The 12631-nt window shown below is 35.6% G+C and overlaps 1 protein-coding gene across 6 annotated transcripts in view; it reads left to right on the forward strand.

The window, feature by feature from the left end:
* The window catches only part of LOC106460463, a 176424-nt gene that overhangs the window by 115799 nt on the left and 47994 nt on the right, over positions 1–12631 (forward strand). The window lies entirely within an intron of this gene.

Genomic DNA, 12631 nt, shown 5'->3' on the forward strand with positions numbered 1-12631 from the left:
TTTTAAATTTCACATTTGAAATCTTTATGTTGAGATAGTCATCAAACGTTTCTTAAGAAAAACTTTATATTTTATCTGTTATTTTCAGTAATTAATCTCTGTATGGGTTCAGTAGATTTGACTGATCTTGTAACCACTATAAAAAATTAGGAAATAAATATAAGATATGCCTCTTTCATTCTAGAATGTACACAAATTATAATGCGAAAACATAAATGTTTAGACTAAATAGCTTAAATCTCGTAACATTTTACATTTCTATATTATTATTATTTTTATTATATCGACCTTTCAGCTGTGCCTGGTTAACAATACTGAAGTTAAAATGAAGTGGCTCACATGCACTCATGTTACCGTATCAGATAACATAAAACTAATCTTTGGTCTGTGCAAAGTAACTTGTTTTGGCTGTGTTTTAGTTTACTAGTATTTTGTAAAATACAGTCACATTTCAATTATTATACATAATATATATCTATATAGATTATTGCTATTTTGAAATACGTTCTTAAATATATTTTTCCTAAAACATAGAACAATAAATAAAGAAGTAAAGCAAACAAATATCTCTTCTTGTTATGACATTTGTACTCGATTGCTGCTTGATGTAGGTTGCTAAGCCTTTAAAAATTATGCACATGGAGGATATGGAACAAAATATTTTTTTAGGTTTTATATATACATTTGAATAACTAAAAAATCATAAATTACTACATTAATACTATAGAATTCCACTATAATTTATAAAGCTTAATAACTAAGATGTATTTTAGTCTAAACAAATAGGAAATTTTGAGCAGACTAAAGACACACACTACCTCGTTGAAATATTGGTTCAAAAGAAAGAAATGTGCCAAGCCCAATAAAAAGGCTAAGAAATCCACGAGGGGGATATTCTGAACTTCCGATTGGTTATTCATGTCATATATAGAAGTGTATATAATGGAGTGTTTCCAAAAATAGAAAGATGTTGGTGGGGTGCCATTGTGTTTGGTTTATTACATGATCAATATCTTAGCAAATTGAAAAGATAAGAGACTCTTATGTTATATTCTAGCTTGTCAATGTCGGTAATTTGAGTTTCTACTTCATTCAAAACTATAGACTTAGTATTTTGACTTCACAAACATCTAACTTGAACCACTGCTGCATTCAACATACCACGTGAAACACAAAATTCAGTGTTTATTTATTTTTTTAATATTTGTTTTTACATTAAGAAATTGAGTACTATGTAGTACTAAAATTTGAATTATAATCTACCAGACCTTTTGACATAAATTCATGAAATAGTAGTTCAATAAAATTTTGAATGCGAGTCAACAAATGAGATGACATGGCCTTTCACCCATGACCCGTCTCGAAAGGGTTAAACAATCTTGACACTTTTATGACTTCAATATATTTTGTAACCTTTGAAATATAATATTAAAGGAAGATCTAGCTATAACAATAATTGAGTTTTAGTTGGTTATATTCTCCAAAAAGATGTAATATTGAAAAATAGTAATTTTTTCAACTCTAGTTTATAATACATATCCATAATATTTCCAGATGAAACCTAAACCAGATGTGTCAATAGCTAATATTAATAAAAGTTGTTGGTAAACAGTGATCCATGCCATGGAAAGATGGATTTTGATTTAGAACATTTCTTGCCACATAAAAGACAGACTTAAACTGATAATATAAGTTATGACTATCCATAGCTTTTGAGAGATAGACTTGGATCAGAGATGTAAGTTATGACTATCCATGCAATACGAAAGACTGTTTTTGGTTGCAGATATTATTTTTTACTATCTACATTATCAGAGACAACCTTGGGCTGGTGATAGAAGTCAGGACCATCCATTTTATGTTAAAAAGAGAGACTTGGATTGAATGTGCACAGTAAGTTGTGACTGTCCATGGAATTTAATGGAAAGGTTTGGTTTGAGTATGTAATTTGTCACTATCCATGCAATATAAAGGAAAGATGTGATTTGAGTACGTAATTTGTGATTATCTATGCAATTTAAAGGAAAGGCTTGGTTTGAGTATGGAAGTTGTGTCTATCCATTGTGTGTAAAAGTGAAACTTGTATTGAATATGTAAGTAATGCCTACTCATGCAATTTAAATGAAAGGCTTTGTTTCAGTATGTAAGTTATGTCTGCCTGTGCAATTTAACCATATGTGCATGAGTTGGGGTCAAAGTCTGCAAACCTCGACCTTTTATAGAATATTATTCAACATTGTATTATGTATTTGATGTGAGAGTTATCAACAATTACTTTACCCTTCATTGCAGTTTGTGGTAGAGGAGAGTAAAAACCAGATACAATATACAGGAATACTGAAAAAGAAGCTGTACAGTTTGGAGGTTCTAGAGGTTATGCAAATGCAATTTGCAAACTGTATGATGGTCAGAAGTATTTTTATTCTTCACATGAACATCACCTTGCACTCCAACTTGTCAGGGTGTGAGTTAGACTGATGTCAATTCACAGACATGTATATCTATATCTTCATCACTTTTTTAACACATCTAAATTTTTGTGTACAACAGACTTGTATTTCACCAAAAGCATCTCATATTTTGTGTAGATACATGTAGAAAATTTGGAATTATAGTTAACATTCCCTCTCCAATACAGGGTCATTTCAATGGGCCAACCCCATGCACACTCAGTTAAAGTAAAAGCTTTGTTTGAGTATGTAAGGTGTGAAGCTTGAGTTTAGGATATTTGTGATTATTTACCCTTGCAATAGTGAAGCTTGGATTTAGGATATTAATTGTCACTATGTAAAAAAGAAGCTTGAGGTTGTTAACCATAATTATTCATGCAATTTTAAAAATAGACTTAAGTTGAGGATAAGTTGTGATTATCTTTGCTACAGTGGCAATTGCATAAAAGATAATATTAATGCAGTGATGTTTTGCTAGACTTTAGCAATAACAGTGCAAGAATTCTGCAAGGTCACACTACTTAATGTGTGGGTTATGTGATATACACATCTATCAAGAAAATTCAACAACCAAATGTTAACAGGATTCAACAATGTTTACAAAAAATAACTAATTACACTTCAGTAAAAAATATTTTATTCAAACCCATTGTTTTCTCATTGGATTGAGAATATTACACATAGGATTAATGCAGAATTCAAACTAACCAAAATATGACTAAACAATAAATTCAGGAAATGTTTTCTTCATCATACCCAGTACATATTTTCCTACAATTACAAACTCAACACCAGTGCTCTGATTCATTCATATACTACAGTTTATGAAGCCTTCACAGAATAAAATGCCCCCTGCCCCCTTTGTGTGAGAACGCCTGACTAAGCATTTATACAAAGCTATCAAAATATCTAGTTTAAATATCCTTATTGTACAAATCCCTTGGTCACGGGTTTGAATCCCTGTCAATGAACATGCTCGCCCTTTCAGCTGTGGGCATTATAATTTGATGGTCAATCCCACTATTTGTTGATTAAAAACAAAATAGCCCCAGAGTTGGCAGTGGGTAATGTTTACTAGCTGCCTTCCCTCTAGTCTATCACTGCTAAATAAGGGATGACTAGTGCAGATGGTACAAAATTCAAAATAAACCAAATTGTAAAGGTTATTTTTCATATTTTCACTTTAGCACTTGATAACTATACAAAATTAAATAATGCCAGTTACATTTGTATGAAGTTAAACATTTGGTTTTAGAGTATATATATATACTGAATTAAAGCATGAATGTGCTACTTCTTATGATATATCACAAAGTATATATTATTTATAATTTAATATTGTAATGTCACAACATCATCCTTCAGGGATTTTTTCATACAAATCAACAGAATAGTTGAAAACCCATGGTATATTTCCCTGACTATTGTAATTTGTCAGGAGTAGAATAATAGTTGTGTGCATCCCCAGGATCCTCAAGGAGGTCATCATAGTCTACACTTCAACTATCAAAAGTTTATAATTTTGTATTCAACCGTAAAAACTCCTCTTGTTGAAATACTATTTACAAAAGGCAAAAAAAAAACAAAACAATATTTTTGCTGTATGTAATGTATAAATACTGAAGAAGAATATAGACACTTTTGGCTCCATATTTACTCTGTAGCCACTAAATTTTCAAAAACAGAAGCTCATGAATTTACTTAGTACAGGTAACTTTCAGAATAATACAGAGTGACATTAAAGAGAGGAATGATTAAGTTGAATTTTTATCATTTCATATAATATATATATAAGTAATTTTGATCAAGTTATATTTCATCTCTGTATTATATAATTTAATAAATGCATCTCTTTTCATAGATTTGGATAAGTTTATAACAACTTTTACAGCATTTTTGTCTGGTCTACCAAACTCTTTTATTTCTTACTTTTTGTTTATATACCCAGTGAATACTATAATCTGACCATAATATCTAAATATTGGAAAGTTATAATGAATAAAAACATTTAACATAGAATAAGCTGATACAGACTGTATTTATGTCAAATAAAGATGTGTGAGATACTAAGAAATGAAATATCAAGAACTTTATCTGAGTGAAAGCCTTAATATGTTAACGTTGTGGATGTAAGTAAACCCCAAATATCAGATGAACTGGCAAACAAGCTATTGGCATTATAATTATATTGCCAACCTCAAAATACTAGAATGTTGTAGAATGCCCTTGAATAGTATTGTACAAAAATTAATTAACAACAAGTCACTCTAGACCAGAAGGATTGGCAGGATACGTTATGAAATAATACTGAATTTAGCTAAACTAACCGAGTTTCCTACCTTCTTGTATCAGTGCAAAATTTTTCAAAAACTTTTCTTTATTCTGAGTATGCAATTTTCTCATAACAGTGGTCCAGAAAAACCATTAATTTGATTCATTCTACCTACTTTTGTTCCTTTGTTGTTGCCAAGAGATAGTACTTCCTGTGCATGCAGAAGATACTGCTGTAATTCTGCATTTTGTGCAAGAAGATCAATTACAGCAGTGTCCTTCAAAATTGGTGTGTTTGATATCTAGAAGTTACAGCATTCCCTCTATTGATTAAGTATTGTCAGTAATTTAGCATAAAGTAAAAAAACATTAGATTTAAACAATACTACACAGGATCTCAATTCACAAGTCCTGTAGCAGGCAACAGTTTCTTGTCCAGAAAGTAAGTATGCTCATTGTGTTTATATTTTTAATTAACAAAAAATGATTGCTTTCATTTTGTATGTCTACATTATGTCTAGTCTGTTTGTTTATTTGTTTAAACTGAGTTTAATTAAATTTCAACTTACTTTGAAGTATATCCAGGTGACCTTTATTTATAAAATAGACCTACCTATTATTCTGAGGAAATTGGTTAACCTGAAAATACCAAAAAATAGGTAGGAAGGAGAAATTTTGTGCCTTGACTATGTGATTTTGTTTATTCTAACATGGATGTTGCCCTTACTTGAACTTTTGAATTAAGCAAGTTTAAAGGAATGTCTTTTACTGAAAGAATGGTATTCTCTGTATTTAGAAGTACTCTTGAGCAAGAAAGAGAGTTTGATGCTCTAGGAACATGTCTGTATCAAAGAATTTTCGAGTATAGGAGAAGTCCTTTCCTGAACATAGGAATTTCACCAAAGCTGTAAAGGTTTGTGATGTAGATCCATCTGCAACTGTAGACTCAAGAAGATCAACTGATGTCTGATATATCCAGAATTGTAGGTTGGGCATTGCTCCTTAGGATCAGTCTTGGTGACTGGTGAGTCTGAGATCAAGTGGAGAGAGCTCTACAAAATTCCAAAGCTATTGCCAGGGAGAGTAACATAGCCCTGTATCTTATCAACACCATTCAAGACCAACTGCGAAGGACTGGATGCGCTGCTGGTGGGAAAAGCACCATTAATCATGGGGCAGTTGTGAGCCTTTCCAAGCTGAAAGGTATCCTGTTGGTATGATCGTGGATTGTGCTGAGCTTCAGGATGAGCTGCTGAGAGAGAAACTTGTCGCTCTGCTGCCCTAGACTGAAGACTGACTACTTGTGTTATTGTGAAGAGTCCTTGAGCATGACTACTTTCCACCATGACATCAGCAGAATCTCAGCCAGGCAATGGTCAAGAATCCATAAGGGAGATGCTTTGGCCAGCACCACAGATCATTTTGAGTGAAGCCAAGCAGATTTAACTCTTGGTGTTCAAAGGTACAGTGAAGGAAGATCTGGACCATTTTCTGAATCTTTTCAGGCAGGTAACTTGTTGAAATAGCTGAACTCAGCAGCAGGTACTCCAGTGCCTGATCTTTAGCTTAAACGATCTAGTCGTGGATTCCTTAGAGCATTTGGATGAGGTGAACAAGAAGACTAGAACAGATTTGTGACCAAGTTGCACTGCCAATTTGATCTAGTGGAGAATTGTGATCCATGAGGCAGAATTTAAAGCTCAGAAGAAAAAGTACCACTGAGGGTCTAGCTACAAACATAGATGAAATGCTCTGCCTACATGTTAAAGGGACATCTTGGCAAAACCATGAGGTACCACTGACTTGGGGGGATACAACAAACAGCTTGCACTGAAGGGTTTGGTGGTCAATCTAGCTCTCACAAGGCTAGGTGGAGCTTGATACATACCTCTGATGGTGAAGGGGCAAGAGATTGCATTCCTGATTGACACAACCAGGACACTGGTAGATATTTTGATATTTAAGACCTTCAGTGAGACTACCACTCAAGCCAGTGGATGCTTACTTCATTCCTGCAAAAGACAATGAACTAGCTGTAAGTGTAGAGGAAATTTGCTCATAGAATTAAAGTAGTCATCTCTGACATTTGCATACTCTGGATAGAAATGCTGCAGAAATTAACCATCAGTTTTACCTGTGAAGTGTGTAAACTAATGTTGTATGGGAAAGTTGTGTCAGCCAGGTGGGGTCTAGAAATTGTGGACTGCATGAGTTTATGTAGTGGAAGGTATAACAGTGCCTCTATATGCACAAGTGGCATTCAGTAGTTTACTACAAAAAAGTCTTAGTGCATTGGCACTGTGTAACACATAAAATTAACTGTTTCCTGTTCAGATAGCAGACAGATGTATGTCTGAGTAGGAGTAAAGTCCTGGTATTGCTTTTGAATTATGGCTATCCAGTTTTATGCTGGAATAGTTATATGTGTGGTAAGCAAAGGTAAAGTGATTGAGAGTTGTGGCTGAAAGCAAATACACAGCTACCAAAACACTTCAATTCATTGTTTGAAAATTTTGCAAACAATCTAAACCCAAGGCAATGAAAACAACTCAGTGACTTGAAGGTGAATATACTAATGTATTTTTTGGACCAGATGAATAACCTGTAAGAATAACCAATAAAAGTTTTTGCTTAAAATGTTCAAGCTTCTGAAACTCGGTAATTGGTAAAGAATGCACATTTTTTAGCAAGTTAATGCAGTTAGATTCAATAAACAGTTATTTCAAGTTTGTTCAGTGTGGGAATATTTTTTTTTTCTTGAACAGTATTTAACACTGATACATGACCCTTCTAAAACAAGTTTTGAAATTAAATATTTATTTGTCTTAACAATAAGCTTTTGCAATCAGTGAAGCACAAAATTAGCTAACAAAAACCTTTTATTCATTTTTATTTAAAAGCCTTTCAATATAAAAATACTAATAGTGGCACTAAATTGCCTGTATAATATTATTAGTAGTTCTTGCTTTTTAGTTTGTGTAAATTATGGTTACCATTAGCCATTCTTAATTTTCTAATACTATTTTTTTATATTTAATCCTTTTCAAAAACTGATTTGGTAGGTATTGACTGAATTCTGATACAGTCTTATCTTTCTTCACAAAAAACTGTTTTGATCTTCTTTCTACCCTTTGAGCATTGCTAAAACATTTTCATGCTCGGTGCACCAGTGATTTATACCCCATCAATTTTGTGCCATTTTTTAACATGTAAGTATCATGACTACTCTCCGCCAATAGCATTGCGACATCTATATTGGTGCAACTAGCTCCCTTTGGTATTGCTGCTCAATCCTTACTTTCTCGATTGATACAGCTCCATTTAGATGCCCCCCCCCCCCAGTGGCACAGCGGTATGTGTACGGACTTGCAACGCTAGAAACTGATTTTTGATACCCGTAGTGGGCAGAGCACAGATAGCCCTTTGTGTAGCTTTGTGCTTAACTACAAGCAAACAAACCATTTAGATGTGTGTGTTTTCGCATTGGGCTACTGTATGATTGTGCATATTTGCCATTTCATTTTTTTTAACAGTTTTTTTCTCTCTGTGTTTGCATTCAATTGTTTCAATGACTTTTTTTTGCACTTGTTTCCTGTTACTCAATTACACGAGAATTTTGTATAAAATCGCAATTCAGTGTATCAACTATGGTAGTTCCCATTACAGGTGATGGTGCTATTGATACAACTTTTCAGGAAACAGACTTGACTTTATCTGTAGAGGAGTTACAAGGCTGAATTTACAGTGATCTAGATTCATATATCTGGCTGGCGATTTCTTCTCCTTTTCAACCTTGCAATGTTACTGAGGAAGAATAAAATCAAGGAAAAGACAGTTTGGACTATCTTTTTCTGGCACTTTCTTATTTTGGTCTGTCACACTCTACACCTCTTCAGGAGATTTCACCTTCCACTCCTTTTTTTACAGTTGGTTACTCAGGTTGACAGTCGACACATATTCAGTTTTTTCTGTATGTTTGAGTGATTTTGGTAGTTTTCTTTTTCCTGCTGCTGTTGTCATGCCTCCATGTTGTTCACTTTGGTGGAGGTTTGTTCTTCTCCTCCTTTCTTCCTATTGCTTCCAGATCCATCAGTGGATCGGTAGTAAGTTTATTTACCTGTACACTTCACACCTCATTGCAGTATCTGTGGTAGGCATGGCTCAAATGCCCTTTATGTGGCTTTGTTTTCTTTACACATGAGAGAATTAAGTATTTCACATCATCAGTGCTTGGACTTTGGTAAGTTAGATACTTATGTGTCCTTTGTCATCTAAGTAAAGTTAAATTTCTTGTAAATTGGATATTGTTTATTACTTTGCTTTCTAGGTAATTTTAGTCAATTTACACACATTCGTTATTATTACGTACTTTGTAGAGGAGGGAAGTTTAAATGTTTTCAATTCAATATTAATGAGTACTTTTTCAACTAGGTATGTTCAGATAGTTTGTACTTTACATATCATTCATACTAGTAACATCTACTTCAGTGTTCTATCTGAATAATTTTTTTTTCTTGTCATTGTTCAATATGTGCTTTATAATCCTAATTTTCCTCAGTGTAGGACTTAATTTTTTGCATAACTTCATCACTGACGTATTTGTTTCTTTCCCATTCATAGGACTGAGCTTTGCTTCTGCTACATTTCCTATGTTCTTGATACAACAATCCAACGCTTGTCCTCATACTCTATAAAATTCGGGGTTCATCCCCACAGTACCTACCTCATCAATAGGTATTTGTTATTAATAGTTATTATAGCTGTAAGTCAAGTTTTTCAGTTTTGGGTTATACCATTTGGACTAACCTCAGCTCCTTATGTGTTTTGTTGGGTGGGAAGAACTTTTGCCTGACATCTTCACTCAATGGGTCTTCACACTTGTCATTACATGGACGACTAGCTCAGGCTCGCTTCTTCCGATTCATAGTCCAAAGTCCACATTCATCTGCTCCTACAAGAAGCAGCATGGTAGGGATTTATGATAAAGGTGGAGGAGTCCATTCTTACCCTCACTCAGTACCTTGTTCAGTTGGAGGTTTTCTTCAATCGAACCTCAGTTGAGCCCAGCTTTCTCTTCTTCATCTTCAGGATATGGAGCAAGCATTCCACAAGGTCCTCACATCTCTTTTGGGCCCACAGTCACCACATGGTGGTCTTAACTTGTCATGTTTCTGGCACCCTGAATCTGGTTGTGGGTCATTTATCTCAACCCAACAAGATTCTCCCCATGGAGTGTTCCCTTGGTCCACAGGTCTCTGGGTGGGTGTGTTTTCATCCGGGAACACCTCATATCGATGCTTTGATCCCCCACTGGAACATCAAACTTCCTTCCTTTTGGACTCCTGATCCACACCCGGCAGCTGTGGGAGTTGACACATTCAGTCGATATTAAAGGGGTCATCACATCTAAGCTTACCCTCCTCATTGACTCCTCTACAGTGTTCTATCCCTAATCCAAATTACTCAGTGTCTCATCCTACTTGTGGCTCCTTATTGGCTGGTTCAACCGTGATTCCCTCTGCTTTGATCTTTACTTGTTCAACTTCCTTTATGCTTATCTCTGTCTCGGTTTCTACTCCATCAACCTCAGTTGGACATTGTTCATCCAGATGTCACCACACCACTCCGTCTTCATATGGCTTTTGTCAGGTCCCTTGTCTCAATCTAGGAATTGACTTCATGTGTTGCTTATTTTCTTTCACAATCCATCAGATCTTCTGTGTACATTTACCAAAGGCAATGGTCAACCTTCTATATTTAGTCTTTTTTCAACCTGGCTTCAGTCCTTTCAACACTTCTGTTCATCTTTCCCAACTGTTCACCTGTTGTTTTTTTATAGAGGCTTGTCTGCTTTGACTGTGTATAGGTATCAGTCAGCCTTGTCAAACAACTAGCATTTTTTCCAAATTTTTTAAGGTTTTTGTCCCTCCCCTCTCATTTTCCTTCTTTTCTGCTCCTTTCGAGTCATGCATTCTCCATGTTCCTTTGATTTGCCTGATTTGGATCTCAGTGTGGTCCTTTATGCCCTTTTCCATCCTCCCTTTAAACCTTTGTCTACATGTTCCATGTACCATCTCTCCCTCAAGACCTATTTCTTTCTCCTCCTTGCTTGCAGACATTGTCAATCAGATATTTATGTCATTTCCATTCTCCGCATCCTCTACCATTCCTCTTGTGTCATCCTATATCCTGACTGGTCCTTCATCCCTAAGACTTAAGGTTTGGCTTTCACACCTATTTCCTTACCTTCCATCTTCCACCTGTACTTTCTTTCTGATCCTGATTGGCTTCTTTGTCTGGTTTGCTCCTTATGGTGTTACGTAGCACATACTGACTCCCTTTTGGCTTCATGTTCTTGACTTTTTATTTCCTGAAACCCTTCCATTTCCCGTGATCTATCCTCTGGTGTATTTGGACATATTCATGGAAGGTCACCATCCCTACAATGTTTCTTTTCTTCAAATTCATTATATCACCATGTCTTTGGCTGCTCACCTTCACTGTCCTTTGGAGGAGATCACTCAAGCCAGAATGTGAACTACTCCCAATACCTTCATCACTCATAATCAGAAACATATTATTTGGCTGTATCTTTCTCAGGTGGATATTGTTACCTTCTCATGGTGATTCTAAACACATCCATTTGCCTTATCACTTCTTTTCATTTATGCTTTTATTTTCAGCAATCCTTATTTTTACCACTGATAATGGGATCCCACTCTGTGATGGGGGTTACCTGATCAGGCATGCTTTGCCTGAAACCCATAATATTTATTGATTGAATTATAGCACTCACTGTAGAGGTGGGGTGTTCTGCAAGACCACTGGTGGCATACCCAGTGGTATATATACACACACACACACACACAACAGTATATATGTGTGTGTGTGTTGCTAGATATCAGTAAGTTTCACTCAGTGTTGGACTGTCACTCATGGTCTTCGTGAGTAAAGCAGAAGAGGGTTTCTGCCCATCCCTGCAGACCCTTTGATTGAATAAATTGGGGTCAGTCTGCTTTTCAAAATAGGGAATCGTGGACACTCATTGCACTTTCTTTGATGTGACATTCCTCCAGATTCCCCACTGTACTTATTACCCCCCCCCCTTTTTTTTTTTCTTCCAGTGGAGTTTGGGAGTTCTTACTGGTTCCTGGTCACTGGGGTGGTGGATCATGGAAGCTCTCTCCTGAGTGAATTTAGAAATTTAACTCGTCATACATATTCATGATTATCCACTCAGGGAGAAGAGGGCAATGCTAGTTTCCCTCCTTCCATTTCCCCTGAATGTGTTTTGTCCAAGGTGTACAGATGTTAGTTGAAGCAGGTCCAGCCTACTCGGGATCCTCCTCATAATATCGGGTTCAAAATGACACTACCCTGTTCCTATGGTTGTGTGTAGTAGAGGCCCCTCTTCTTGTTAATTCTGGTTGTAGGAGGTTCTTTCCATGCTTCTATGGTTGAGTTTGGGGGACTTCGTCTGTCTTGTAATATTGGCAACAGGACGTACATACACTGTTTCTACAGTTGAGCAAATGTTCCATATCTTTTTTTTTAATTCCAGATGTAGGATATCTCTTCCCTGCATATATAACTGAGTGAGTTATGATTTCTGCTCATAATACTGGTTACAGATATTGCCCTGTTCTTATGGTTGAGTTGAGGCAATGCCATGACCCCATAATGCTGGGTTCAGTTTGTTATACTTCTTGCTTTTACAGTGGTTTTGGGAGTTTATCTGGTTTCAGTCAAAAGCTAACTTCCTATTCGTAATTCCAGTTGCTGGACGTATGACACTGTTTCCTTATGGTTGGGGTTGATGAGTTTATGTAACATGATCCACATGCCCTAGCCACTATGTTTATGCTACAGTACATTTGTTTTTATATTTTTTTAACCTCAGCCTCCAAATG

This window comes from Limulus polyphemus, unplaced genomic scaffold, assembly GCF_000517525.1.
Source record: "Limulus polyphemus unplaced genomic scaffold, Limulus_polyphemus-2.1.2 Scaffold775, whole genome shotgun sequence".
Classification (NCBI taxonomy): domain Eukaryota; kingdom Metazoa; phylum Arthropoda; class Merostomata; order Xiphosura; family Limulidae; genus Limulus; species Limulus polyphemus.